At 43.1% G+C, this 13,905-nt stretch overlaps 2 protein-coding genes and 1 long non-coding RNA gene across 4 annotated transcripts in view; 2 read left to right on the top strand and 1 right to left on the bottom strand.

Moving 5' to 3' along the window:
- LOC308184723 (uncharacterized protein) overlaps nucleotides 1-10,152 on the top strand; it is a 324,716-nt gene extending 314,564 nt beyond the window's left edge. The window contains exon 2 of the mRNA XM_080572097.1: nucleotides 8,815-10,152. The gene's annotated coding sequence lies outside the window, so the exon portion shown is untranslated. The remainder of the gene's footprint in view (nucleotides 1-8,814) is intronic.
- The window catches only part of LOC308184772 (E3 ubiquitin-protein ligase KCMF1), a 118,799-nt gene that overhangs the window by 32,387 nt on the left and 72,507 nt on the right, over nucleotides 1-13,905 (top strand). The gene's annotated exons all lie outside the window — the stretch shown is intronic.
- Nucleotides 1-13,905, bottom strand: part of LOC308184894 — a 111,414-nt gene that overhangs the window by 85,238 nt on the left and 12,271 nt on the right. The gene's annotated exons all lie outside the window — the stretch shown is intronic.

The following is a 13,905-nucleotide window of genomic DNA, read 5'->3' as shown; positions in this document are numbered from 1 at the left end:
CTTTTTTTATTTCCCCAAATAACATGCTGAAAATTATAGCAAGTTTCTATCTCTTTAATTTAAAAGCTTGTTTTCTCTTTGGTTCTAGTACGTGAAATCTGGTTTATTCTTTTGGGTTAGGTGTTTTGGCAGACATCAAATTATTGGACTGTTACATTTATCTTATAAAAGGATTACTCCTAAATTAACTTCAAATTCAAAAGGTTTAACATCTACATGTACACACACCCCAGTATGCTGTACCAGAAAGTGCCATGGTGGAGAGAAATAGTGGTGAGAGTTCAGAGAATATGTTCTTTTCTGGTTGTATCTGGGGATGTAGCAGGGGCTGTAGGCTGCACTGAATGTGGAAGAATAGTGGCAAGGGCTAGCAAGTAGTCCTCTTAATTGCTGTTGTTGTATCCTCTATAACACCAGCACTGTAATTCAGGAGATACTTCCATAGCATATGTTTGTGTTAAGATGCTGTTGACATTGGACGCTTATTTCTTGTTATACCTGTTTTAAGCCTCCACAAGACTATCGTTTTAACAAAAACTGTTTTTAGTGATTTGAACTATATTATTAAAGTTTTCAGCTCTTTTAGTCTTATTTTCTTTTTCACTTAAAAAAAAGGTTTAAAAAGAAAAGTACTGGATGTATACATTATGCTACTTCCTTTATGGATTTAAAGCTCAGAACAGCTTAATATACCGATATACAGCTACTTTCTCAGAACTCCCTTTGAGCAGAGAAGTCTCTCATTCATGTGTAATTCTCAAGTCACTGCTTGCTCTAAGCCTGTGTTGTAATGACTTGGAAATCTATGCTCTGAGAATTCAGAGTTTGGAAATAAATTTTTGAATGATACACAATTAATTAAGTGTTAATTAAGTATTAATTCAGTGTTTCGTTCACTATTTGAGGTGCATGGCTTAAACTTGACCCCTGGTGACAGTTATTCTTGTATATTGCATATGGGGTTAAATGGTAACATCGTAAATGTTATGTACGTGTTCCATAGGAAAAAGAGGATTGATGTATGCATGTTGTGGAGCCATAAGTTAACATTAAATGCTAAAAGTTTGAAAGTAATATAATGGGAAAACTTACTGAAAGTCATTTAACTTCTTAAGTTGTTCCAACCAATCTTGTGAACAATCTGTGCATCTAAAAAACATCTTAGAATCATAGTATCATTTAGGTTGGAAAAGACCCTTAAGATCATCAAGTCCAGAACTAAGCCATGTCCAGAAGTGCTACATCCATACGTCTCTTAAATATCTCCAGGGATGGTGACTCCACTGCTTGCCTGGGCAGCCTGTTCCAGTGCTTGACCATGCTCTCCATGAACAAATTCTTCCTAATATTCAATCTAAACCTCCCCTGGCGGAACTTGAGGCCGTTGCCTCACATTCTATCACTTTTCACCTGAGAAAATAGACACCCTTTTCTCTCTACAACCTCCTTTCAGGTAGTTGTAGAAAGCGATGAGGTCTCCCTTCAGCCTTCTCTTCTCCAGAATAAACAACCCCAGTTCCCTCAGATGCTCCTTGTGTCTTGTTTTCTAGTTCCTTCACCAGGTTAGTTGCTCTTCTCTGAATGCATTCCAGCAACTCAGTATCCTTCTTCTAGTGAGGGGCCCGAAGCTGAACGTAGTACTTAAGGTGTGGTCTTACCAGGGCTGAGTATAGAGAGACAATCACTTCCTTAGTCCTACTGACTGTGAGAAAAATCTCAATATTTTTTTTCAGACAGGGTCTTCTGTGAAGCTATTTTATTCGCAATTGCAATGGTGGGAGTCCTGCAAGCAGGAGCGCACAGTAAAAGTATATCATAGCCTTATATTCCCTATTACCCGATGCTTGATTCCTCCCGTTTCCTCATCGGCTGTGTACTACCGGTTCACAAACTACTCGACGCTTCTTGCTATACCATATATGCACAATTTTATTTGACCAACCATTAATTTCTTTTCCTTTTTTTTTTTTTTCCCTTCTTCTCCCTTGACTAGAGTGCCTGTGATTTTTGTTTTTACTGATTTCGCACTGCTCGTCCTGTTTTTCTTAGCTATCCTCCTTATTTTGGGACAGTGGGACCTTCCCATTATCTTCTTAACATACTCCCCACTGCTATGCAACTGTCATGCCTGCACAATCACTTTTGAATATGCAAGGTTAGTGGAATTTTCCACTGCAAAAACACATTCTACCGAAAAAAAAACCCAAAAAACAAACAAACAAACAAAAAAAACCTTTGTTTCTCACAATTCCCCCCTCTTATTTTCTTACTCCTATTGTCATTTCTGCACCACTTCACATCCTCCACTCTTGAGTTTTTCCAACATTAGGGCACAGTATTTTTCTTTGGATGTCACAGGGGATGACAGATACACAATGCCATTATTATTATAATACCAACAAATAGTTGTTTGAGCCAATTCCATTCAGGTAACCATGAAGTTAGTTTCTTCCAAATGTCTTTAAATACCCAGGAAGTGTCATCTTGAGCCACTTTATGTAGGATCTTGTTTTTTTCCCAAATATTTTTGAGATCAGTCTCAATTCGTCCTGTTTGATCTACATACATACAGCGACTAGCATTAATTACAGTGCACGCTCCTCCTTGTGAGGCTAGTTATAAATCTAATACCATTTGATTCTGGAGTACCGTTCTTGCAAACTTGTTACCTCCTTTTGTAGTGCCTGGACTGCATCTAGTGTTATTTTCTAGTTCTTCCATTATAGCTGAGATATTTACAATAGCGTTTTCTAATTCACTCACCCCTAACCAAGGTAGAAACCACTTTGCAAAACAGTGAAATGCCCTGTTTCTTTTTACTAGAGGATTATCTGGAGTCCGCTTAATTCTGCGTGTGGTCTCAAGGGGGCTTTGGCTCTGTGGGTCTTCCATAATAGTTACATTTGGAATTATTGCCCCCAGGGTGCAAGCTCCCTTCCATCCTAGGGGCAACACCTTCCTGGCTTTATGGCCACATAGCCAGTACCAACCCATTGCCATTTGGGATAGGCCATCCTGTTACAGGATTCTCATGTTGTATTGAAGGGAATGACGACACGGACTCCAAGATAGTCGAGAAATGGAGACCCTTTATTGTCCCAATGCCAGATCTTATATAGTTTTTCTGAGCCCCTACACGGGCTGCACGTGGCTGGCAAACATAGTTACAGACTTCTGATTGGTGCATTCCTTTTGATCACGCGTAGCCCTCTATAGGCCCGTCCGAGCCTAACAACTCCTCCTTATTGGTTCCCACTTTCTCTTATTCTAGCCTGGTTACCACTCTATGCCTTAGTGCACCGCCATATCAATCAGCTTAAGTTTGTCACCGAAAGGGTCACCCATATTGTATCTGGTGTGCATTATGTATATTAGCATCCCCGTAGCTACCATATTCGGTACAGTATGGATTATTCCCTACTTCATGGATAATATTTCCACACCCAGGGTCAGTATTATTGCCCCCTGAGTTTCTATCAATGTTGTTTGAAAGACACCTTTGATAACACGTTATATTGTAGCCAGGATTATGTGTAGGGAGCTCAACTTCAAAATCTGTTCCTTCCCGGGACTGAGTATGATCCGTTGTTTTTAGAAATCTAAAGAATCCAGACACAGTTGCTGCTGGTAATGGAATAGCAATCAGGGACAAGGCCTTTTCAGTGTTTCTAGGCATTTGGGAGCAAATCCAACAATTATTTCGATATAGAACTCGAGAGATGTTCTGGATTAATTGGAAATGCTGATTTTTCCTCCCATCCTATCACTAATCAATTCATAACAGGTATTACTAAGATAAGCTTAAAATACATCATATCTCTCTCTATATCCCTATAATAATTAAGAAATAATAATTCAGAAAAACAATAAAAATCACAAACTAATAAGGATTCTTCTGGTGGGGATTGAATACCCCCCCCCTCTTCTTTTTCTCCCTCTTCTAGGGAGTGTCCCCTGGAAACACTCTAATTCTGTGTAATTCAATCCCTTTTACCCATTAACTCATTAAGAATTCTTTGAAGGAGAAGTTAAAGGTTTACAGTAGTTAGTTTTAACAGATTTAACTTTTAAAGTCTCTATTAAGACAGTCTCTCAGGTTTCAGGGTTAACCGATGCTTTCACCCGAGTGTAATGAGCCCACCATTTCTCAGCTGTTCTTACTGTTGTCTCAGTAGTCAGGAGTACCTGGAATGGTCCATGCCACTCAGGTTGTAGCTTTGATTCCCTCCATGTCTGTATCAGAACCTAATCTCCTGCTCGGAATGGATGGATTGGGGCTTCCAAGGGTGGGGTTTGTGCTAACGATCCACAGGTCCTGAGAGATGACAAAGAGGACGACAGCCCAAGTATATAGTTTTTAAGAAAAGCATCTTTTGTCTCAAATTGAGATAATTCATTCCCTTTGTCCAGGTACAGCAATCCAAATAATATTTCGTATGGTGAAACTCCCACATCTTTTCTTGGCGCAGTTTGAATTCGGGAGAAGTGCCAAAGGTAAACACTTCGTTCAGGGGAGCCGAGTTTCAAGAACTTAGTCAATTGCTTCTTTACTGTCTGATCCACTCCACCCTTCCAGAAGAGGAAGGGTGCCAAGGAGCGTGAAATTCCCGCTTAATTCCTAGAGTCCGCATTAGCCCTTGCAATATTTGTGACTTCCTTGATCAGAGTCAATATTTTCAACGATTCCATACCTGGGAATTATCTGTTCTAGAATTTCCTTAGCTGCCACGCTTACAGTAGCAGATACTGAAGGGAAAGCTTCCACCCTCCCTGACAAATGATCGACCAAGACTAATAAGTATTTAAATCTACCTACTCTAGGGAGTTCTGTAAAATCTACCTGTACGCTTCGGAATGGTTGAATTCCTGGTTCTCGCCCCCTTTGGGCTGACTGCAGATAATTTTCCTATTTACTTTTTGACATACTTCACAACTCCTGCATACTTGTTCAGCCAAAGTATATATATTACCACACATACATATTTCCATAACCCAGTGTCACACATTGCTTGAATTCCCCAATGATGTAAACCAGTTAGTATTTGCCTCATTAGCACTTTATTCAGCATTTCTCTCCCCTCAGGGAGTATCTGTTTTCCTTCGGACTTTGTGACTCCTAATTCCTTAAAAACCTCTTTCTCTTAAAACTTTTTAGTTCTTTTTAGTTTTGGGTAGGGGTAGCTCAGCAATTCCCTGAATCCTCTCTGGATTTATTCATCATTTCCCCTCATACACTAGATGCCCTAAATACTTGACTTCTCTTTCTACATACTGTAATTTATTTTTCAGTACTCTCAAGCCCCGTTTTTCCAGAAAGTTGAATAGCTTGTTAGTGGCTTCCTTCACAATTATTTTCTCCTGTCTTGACAATAAAAGATCATCCATATATTGTAACAGTAACACCTCCTCTGGAGGTTGGAATTGCTCCAAAATTTGTTCTAGAACTTGCCCAAATAAATTGGTGGCCCTGTAAACCCCTGAGGTAAAACTGTCCATCTGTATTGTTGCTTCTGCCCTGTTTCAGGATCTTTCCCCTCAAAGGCAAATATATCTTTGCTCCCAGGGTCCAAGAGCACCCCATTAATATCACCATTATTCCAGTCTAGCAATTTACTATTTGAATGCCCAATTTCATTATCAAATCCTTTCCCAAGGAGTTAGTCCCTGCCTCGGGTACATACAGTAATTGCCCAGTGATCATTTTATCCCTAGTCTCATCCTGGTGTTCCCTAAAAGTAGCACTGTTATCTCAATCCCTTCTACCCCTGTCACCTGTAGGGTTTCATTAGTTAATTTAAGCCCTGATACTTTACGGGCCAGCGATGACCTAGCTGCCCTAATGTATTGGGTTTATGTGGCAAGGTTCTGGTAATGGGGGGGCTGCAGTGGTGGCCTCCGTGAGAAGAATCCAGCAGCTGCCCTATGTTAGATAAGGGCCAGTTTCATCCGGCTCCAAAGGGGCCCGCTGCTGCCCAGAGCCGAGCCATGAGCAATGCTGTTTGTGCTTCTGTGAGAGCACATCCAAGAGAAGAAGAAAAAAAAAACAAAAACCAAAAAACACCCTGGAGCAGAACAGCCGCTGGGAGAATGAGGAGTGAGAAACCTCCCTGCAGAGACACCAAGGTCAGTGCGGGAGGAGGGGGAGGAGGCGCTCTAGGTGCCAGAGCTGAAGCCCCCCTGTGGCCCGCGCGAAAGAGCCCATGTAGGAGCAGGTGTTTGGGGGGAGGGGGTGTCCCCAGGGGGTCCCAAGCTGGACCAACCCGCTCCTGACAGATAGACCCAGCGGCACAGACCCACACCTGGAGCAGCTCCCAAAAAGCCGCTGCCCGTGGAGAAACCCACACAGGACCAGCCCAGGAAGGTCAATGGACCCCACACACCAGAGCAGGGGAGAGAGCGACCGTGAAGGAGTGGTGGAAACGAAGTACCATAGACCAACCACAGCCTCCACTCATCCCCCCCCCCCCCCCCCCCCCCCCCCCCGCGCCACTCAGGGCAGGGAAGAGGTGGAAGAGAGTGGATGGGGGAAGGTGCCCCCAGCTTGTTTATTTGCTTCTCACCGCTCCAGCCTGTCAGCAATAGGTAATAAGTTTTATTACTCTTTCTATGCTGTCTGTTTTGCCCGCAACGATAATTGTAGAGTGATCCCCATGTCCTTATCTCAACCCTTGAGCCCTTTTTCATTTATCAGGGGCTCTCAGTGGGACTAGCTTTCTGAGAAGCCCCGACTTCCCTATTCTGAATTTATAACAGCAGTTTCTCCTCCTTCTTCCACTGCGGATATTCCTATTTGAAGTGCCTGTCCATTAGTTTTGCTCTGCTTTTCCTTCTCATCTCCCCTCCTGACATACACCTTCAGGGCCTCCCGCAGGAGGGCCCCCCCAGTGACTGTTCACTACATCCCCCCACCTTCTGAAGCATTTTCTGGGTTTCTTGCCAGGCTTTAATCACAAAATGAACTTTCAAGAGCCCTTGGGATACCGGCTCCTCAGGATTCATCCCCGAGTACTTTCTCATTCTGACCCCAAGTCTCTCATGTGATTTCTGTGTTGTGGGTTATTATTATCCCAGTTGGATAAGGAGATATTTCTGCTCTACCGGAATTACTCCCAGTCCAAGGGAAGTTAGTTTTTTCCCATTCTTGCATAGCTGCCTGCCGAATCATTCCCCTCCTAAACGTTCTTCTCCAGTGAATAACATACTAAAGACTGACATTCCCCCACCCCCCCCAGCCCCCGGAATACAAATTAGGCCTTAGAAATGGATTTGACTGTTCTGCTAGTCCTATAGGGTCCTCAATTAAAGACTTTGTTTCTTTCTTAAAACTCCTAACCTCTGTGCTGGTGGGGGGGGGGGGGGGGCGGAGTTCACATAACCTATTTGTCCTTGTCCCACTGGAACCTCCCTAAGAGGATACACAGTTAGTGTTAGTTAGTACTGTTAGTATCAGGGAAGGCAAAATTCTCTTCTACATTGTTCTAATTCTTACCAGAGCCTAGAGTGCGCTCCTTCTCCAGGGACAGCGGCAATTGCAGTCCCTGTCTCCCTTCCTTGAGCAGCTGCTGCTGCCTTTGGTGCAATATTAGGATTATAGTGACTTGCAGAAAACGGACTCCACAATCAGTAAGATTGTAAAGTAGGTATGTTTATTTAGCGCTGGGCAGCACGGGGGGTAGCCCCACCAAAGTCGTGCACATGCGACGCAGCAACTTGCCATGGTTATATGCAGTAAAGAGTTACATATGCATGAAGTTTCACAACGTGCCTATACATATGCATAACCTGTCCCCACTTCGTACTAAAATTAGTTCAAGAAGTCATTTCCATAAGCTCCTCCCATCTGCGCTTATGCAGTGTCTTCTGGTAGTGGTCGTCAGGGGTTGTGGGGATGAAGGTTGGTGACCCTTCCTCGTCACCGCTAGTTGACCTCTTGTCTTTGCGCAGACTCAGTTGCTCCTTGGCTCTTGTCCATCCGCAGGACCAGCTTCTGCCAGTTTCTTAAGATAGGCTCACACTCCTATTAGGAGACTGACCTTGGTAAGGGGCCCAAGGCTTCTTGCTTTAGTTAATTTGCACAATGCACCATAGTTAGCAAAGACACTAAGTAGCATCCTAGTTTAATGCTGTCAGCGCTCTCTCTCTACTTGATAAGATTCTCCTAACACCTCCTTTCATCATCCAGTCCATGTTTTGCCCGTTACTTCTCTCAACTGTCATCCTCATCTCAAATTCCTTGAGCCCCACTTTGGGCGAGTAAAAGAAGTTACCACGGATTTGGGGTAGTGTCCTGGTTTCAGTTAGGACAGAGTTAATTTTCCTCCTAGTAGCTGGTAGGGTGCTATGTTTTAGATTAGGATGAGAAGAGTGCTGATAACATGCTGATGTTTTAATTGTTGCAGAGCAGTGCTGACACCAAGCCAAGGACTTTTCAGCTCTGTCCTGCCAGCAAGCAGGCTAAGGGTGCAGCAGGAGCTGGGAGGGGACAGACCCAGGACAGCTGACCCAAACTGGCCAAAGGGGTATTCCATACCATCTGACGTCATGCTAAACAATATATAGGGGTGGCTAGCTGGGGTGGAGGTCGGCAGCTCGGGGATAGGCTGGGCGTCGGTCAGCGGGTGGTGAGCAATTGCATTGTGCATCACTTGTTTCGTACACATTATTATTAGTAATACTTTATTATTATTATTATTATTATTATTATTGTTATTATTATTTTCCTGTCTTAATAAACTGTCTTTATTTCAAGTCACAGGCTTCACTTTCCCGTTTCTCTCCCCCATCCCAGAGAGGGAGGGGGGAGGGTGAGGGAAGGGCTGTGTGGTGTTTAGCTGCCAGCCGGGTTAAACCACAACAGTCCTTTTGCCGCCCAACGTGGGGCTCGAAGGGTTGAGATATCGGCAGATCTGACCAGAGTGTGTTAAACGAAAATTGGTATAAGTATTGGACCTGCTTAATAGTTGCTAGTCACGATGTTGATTGCCTTAATCTCCAGTCTGCTGTGCCTGTTTCCCAAATTGAGTTTTATTGCACGTTACTTTCTGTATGTGCTCCCTGTTGTGCTGTTTATCCTTTCTGGGCCCTGATTTAAGATCATTATGGTACTGTGCGGTGTAACAGTGTCTTACGAAATTATGAGATTTCTGGTCACGACTCTAACCTGGTATTTGTACTCAGCACTGTCGCCGACTCTATACTTTGAAAACCATATCTGGGAAACTATTAGCAATTACACCTATTGCCTTTTTTCATCAGGGAGCCAATTTGTGGAGGGGACAGGGGAAGATTTTTTTTTCCTACTTGTTCACTCTCCCTTTCTCTTTCACCACCCTCTTATCCCCCGAGCTAGTTACGATAGTTGTCCAAGATGTTGAATATCCTTGGGATGTTCAGACTAGCACGGTGTTATTGTTATGTCTCCTGAATGTGCTTCAGGTTTTGGTTAAGGTTAAACAACTACTTAGGAAGGCATTGGAAGAGGTTGCCTGGGGAGGTGATGGTCGTTGTCCCCAGGGGTGTTTAAGTGCAGATGTGGTACTTAGGGACATGGTTTAGTGGACAATATTGGTGGTAGGGGGACGGTTGGACCAGATGATCTCAGAGGTCTTTTCCAGCCTTAATGATTTTATGATTCTCTGTCCCCTCCCCGCTTCTTGCCCACCCCCAGCCTACTGGCTTGGGTGGGGGGGGGGAGGGTTGGAGAGAGAGTCCTGATGCTGTGGCAGCATTGCTCAGCAATAGACAAAACATAGGTGCGATACCAATGTTGTTCTAGCTACATGTACAGAGCACAACACTATATGTATGGGCTGTTGCAGAGAAAGTTGCCTCCATCCCAGCCAGACCCCGTATAACAGTGTATGATCATAACATAGTGATGCTACAAGTTTTGTCATTTTCTAGATTCGTTCTTTAAATTTTGTGAATTTTCAACAAAGAGATGGCCATTAGATGCATTTGGATGCCCTTCTCTGGTGACACTGTATTGTAATTCTGATTTGCACCACTTGATGTCAGTGATATATTATAGAATCAGAATATCCCGAGTTGGAAGGGACCCATAAGGATCATCGAGTCCAACTCCTGGCACCACACAGGTCTACCCAAAAGTTTAGACCATGTGACTAAGTGCACAGTCCAAACGCTTCTTAAATTCAGACAGGCTTGGTGCAGTGACTACTTCCCTGGGGAGCCTGTTCCAGTGTGCGACCACCCTCTCGGTGAAGAACCTCTTCCTGATGTCTAGCCTAAACCTCACCTGCCTCAGCTTGACACCATTCCTGCGGGTCCTGTCACTGGTGATTACGGAGAATAGGTCAGTGCCTCCCTCTCCACTCCCCCTCGCGAGGAAGTTGTAGACCACGATGAGGTCTCCTCTTTTCCAGGCTGAAGAGGCAAAGTGACCACAGCCACTCCTCGTACGTCTCCCCCCGTAGGCCCTTCACCATCTTTGTAGCCCTTCTCTGGACACTCTCCAACAGTTTCACATCCTTTTTGTACTGTGGTGCCCAGAACCGCACACAGTACTCGAGGTGAGGCTGCACCAGCACAGAGTAGAGCGGGAGAATCACTTCCCTCGACTGACTAGCAATGCCTATTCTGTGCCTGGAACACAAGATTCTGGGTTCTCAAATTTGGTACGCTCTTGTCTGCAGCTCTAACTTTAATATATAAAGCCTAAATTCACGATTCTAGACACCTGCCATGGATTTCAGAAGGAGTTGTATGCTCTATACCTATGAAAATGAAGCGTTTCTGTTTGTGACATATGGAGTAATAATTCATGTCAAGAGGATGGTTGATGTTAATAAAGAAGGGGGAGATGTGGGAGTGTGGCCATGGGATGGGGGTCGACAAGCCCCATGGTTGGTGATAACATCAGACTCTTAACGATGAGGCCATCAGGAATGTAAAGAGTTTAGAGGGAACAAAGAAGGGTGATTAAGGAGATGCCTTGCCGTCTCGGGTTGCTTGTTCTCCCGCCGTTAAGGCATGGAGATTGCTGGGGGTTTGCTGGTTGAAACTGTTAAAATTTGTTGTTTAATGTTATATGATAATGAGTGTGGTTTTAAGGGTTAACGAAACGCGGGAAAAGACGGCCTCGAATGGGTTGGTGTCGATCATGTTTTGTTGCTTTCGGGAACCTCGTGGAGGGCAGAGTATGCGCAGAAGAAGAGGGAGCCAGTCGAAGCCGCCCCTGCGGTCTGGACGAGATCCAGGAACCCACAGGGTCTACGCAGGAACAAAAGGTTGCTAGCAGTGATGGGGGGGAACCGTGAACTTTCATCCCCACGACCCCAACGACCACCACCGAGAGACACTGTACAGGCGCCAAAAGGAGGAGTTTGTGAAAATACTAATTATAATACGAAGCGGGGATAGGTCATACATATGTATAGGCGTACTCGGGTTTCTTATGAATATGTAAAAGCAATGTTCTATATATTTAGAAAGTTCGACGGTTGTGTGTGCGTGTTGGTAGAGCATAGACTCCCTGCGCACCCAGCGCTCTTTATTTGCCTTTTATTGACTCGCGGAAAGCTGACTGTTAGCGTTCGCGAGGACACACAACCACAGAGTGATTATATGAAGGTGCTTTACTAGGCGCCGGAAGTTAGGGGCATGTCTGCCCAAATCTAACTTTGTTTGTTGTGTGTACAAATCGAACGTACTATTTAGAAACACACATTTGCATAATATACTCGTAATCATCAGTTATCTATATAGTCATTGGATGAATGTATATTCCATCTTCTATAATCACTGCCCCCTTATTAATCTGATTGGTCCCTTTCCAGTTACTTAGATACTTTACTGATCTCATTAGATTTCAATGGTATTTACCTTAGTTTCCAAACCATTTATTCACCTAGCAATTATCTCCCAGGTATCCCTAATATTTATCCTAACTACTATCTCTAGATCAAATGAGCATTTATGGTATGCATTGTTAACAGCAATACCGGTTTTACTACTAATACACCTGTTGCCATGTTCACTTTTACCAACATTTCCCGCCTTTGAAAGTATTTCACTCCTTCAAGGAGGGCAAATGCTTTCACTAATTGATTAAAATGTCTCACACTCAGCATACATAATCAAGAAAATTACAAAGATTAGGATTGTCACAGCATTCCATAAATCCACTACTTCTGCCCTATGTTGTATTCACTTTTCTGGTCGGGTTCATTTAATCTGGAATGAATGCCATCTTTAACCTCTGGGTTCCTCAGGTTCTCTCTGAAATCCAGAATTATCATATGCTGGTGGAGGGTACTGCAGATGTGGTTCCATATGCCGAGTGATGGTCTGTATCCCTTTCTGGTTCCAAGTCATCTTCTTCAGGATCAGACTTTTCAGTATTACAAATATTAACCAAATTAATATCCCTACAATTACCAATATAATTACCGTCTCCAGTAAGGATTTGACCCAATTACTAATATTCCATCCACTAAAAATTTTATCCAACCTGCTTGTCATCATATCTTTCTCTTCCTGTTCTGCATCTTGTTCCACTTGAGCCAACTGTTCTATGTCATGTTCTACATCAATAGTCACATTTGGAATATGGATGCAGCAATGATCAATAAGATCTTTTAAAAATCCGCACACTCCATGTTCCTTTAATAACAGTGTATCTAATGCCAATCGATTTTGTAGAACCATTTTAGTTGTAGCTTGTAGTTGGATATTAAAATCTCTAAAGCCTTCTTTCGTGGCTCTCGCGAGCCTACTTACTTGTCCTGTAAGTTTATAAATCATTTCCCTATTTCGATAAGTAGCTACCTGTGCGAACAGAGACTCTAAAGCCCAACTGAATTTTACTCCATCTGAGGGTTCATGCCATATATCTTCATCTGCCCCTTCTAAACTTCTTTTTGCTCTATTAATTCGTAGGGTTTCCAATTTTCCTTTGAAAGGAGATTTTTTTCCATATTGGACACAGCGTGGGGAGTCCTAAAGTTATTTCTTTAACCTCCCTATTTATTGGCAAATTTGTAGTCCAAGTTCCATCACAGGCTGCCCATACAAATTCTCTTGGACTTTGTACTGTAGTATAGCTACAATCTACTGCGATTTGCCTTGCCTGACTACTTTCTTCCGAATTATACTTAATTCCTTGGCAAGCACATCCTACCCTGAGGGCTATTAATACTGGGGGTAAGTGCTTGATATCTTCGTTATTACTGTCATAAGTATATTTCTTCTCACAGGTCCACCAAGCTACCTTTGTTGATTCTTGTTTACCACTACTGTCGACCCGGCTTACTGTATAAAGTTGATCAGTTCCATTCTGCTTTCCCTGCCATTTAATACACCATGATGTATTCCCTCCATACTGGAATTTCTGCAGTAAACTTACTGTCCAAGCACTATCCCATCCTTTCATTACTTTTGGCTCATTTTCTTCTTGACATTCCCAGGTAACCTTTTCTCTAGGTCTTTCTATTATAATTTTTCATCGTATTCACACCATCCCACATCTTTAAATCTGCCCACCTTTGTGAATTGGTAGTTCTTTTCCTTTTTACATAAAGACCTTGATACTGGGACACTCAGCTTTTTCCTATAGTATCCCGTGACATTTATCTTCTCTATAACTTTCACCTCTTTACATTGAATTGTTTTGTTTCCTTCTACTTGGGGCAGTGGGGAAGTGATTATACCCTACTCAAGCGGGTCCCCTGCTGCTTTTGGAATGGGCATACAAGCAATAATTCTATCAGTTCCTTTCATTACGGCAAAATCTTTAATTAATCCTACCAATAAATTCTCTGCCGGCTGCCTGTGTGGGATCTGTATCACTTGTGTCCATGGTACTTGGTCCTCCCTCTTTCTTCTAGATCCCTTTTGTTGGGCTACCAATATTCTTTTATCCAATTTTGGATGTACCAATATTTC

Source organism: Anser brachyrhynchus, assembly GCF_964034855.1.
Source record: "Anser brachyrhynchus genome assembly, chromosome: W".
Taxonomy (NCBI): Eukaryota; Metazoa; Chordata; class Aves; order Anseriformes; family Anatidae; genus Anser; species Anser brachyrhynchus.
Note: the sequence above shows the minus strand (reverse complement) of the source record. Positions and strands in the feature narration are given on the sequence as shown.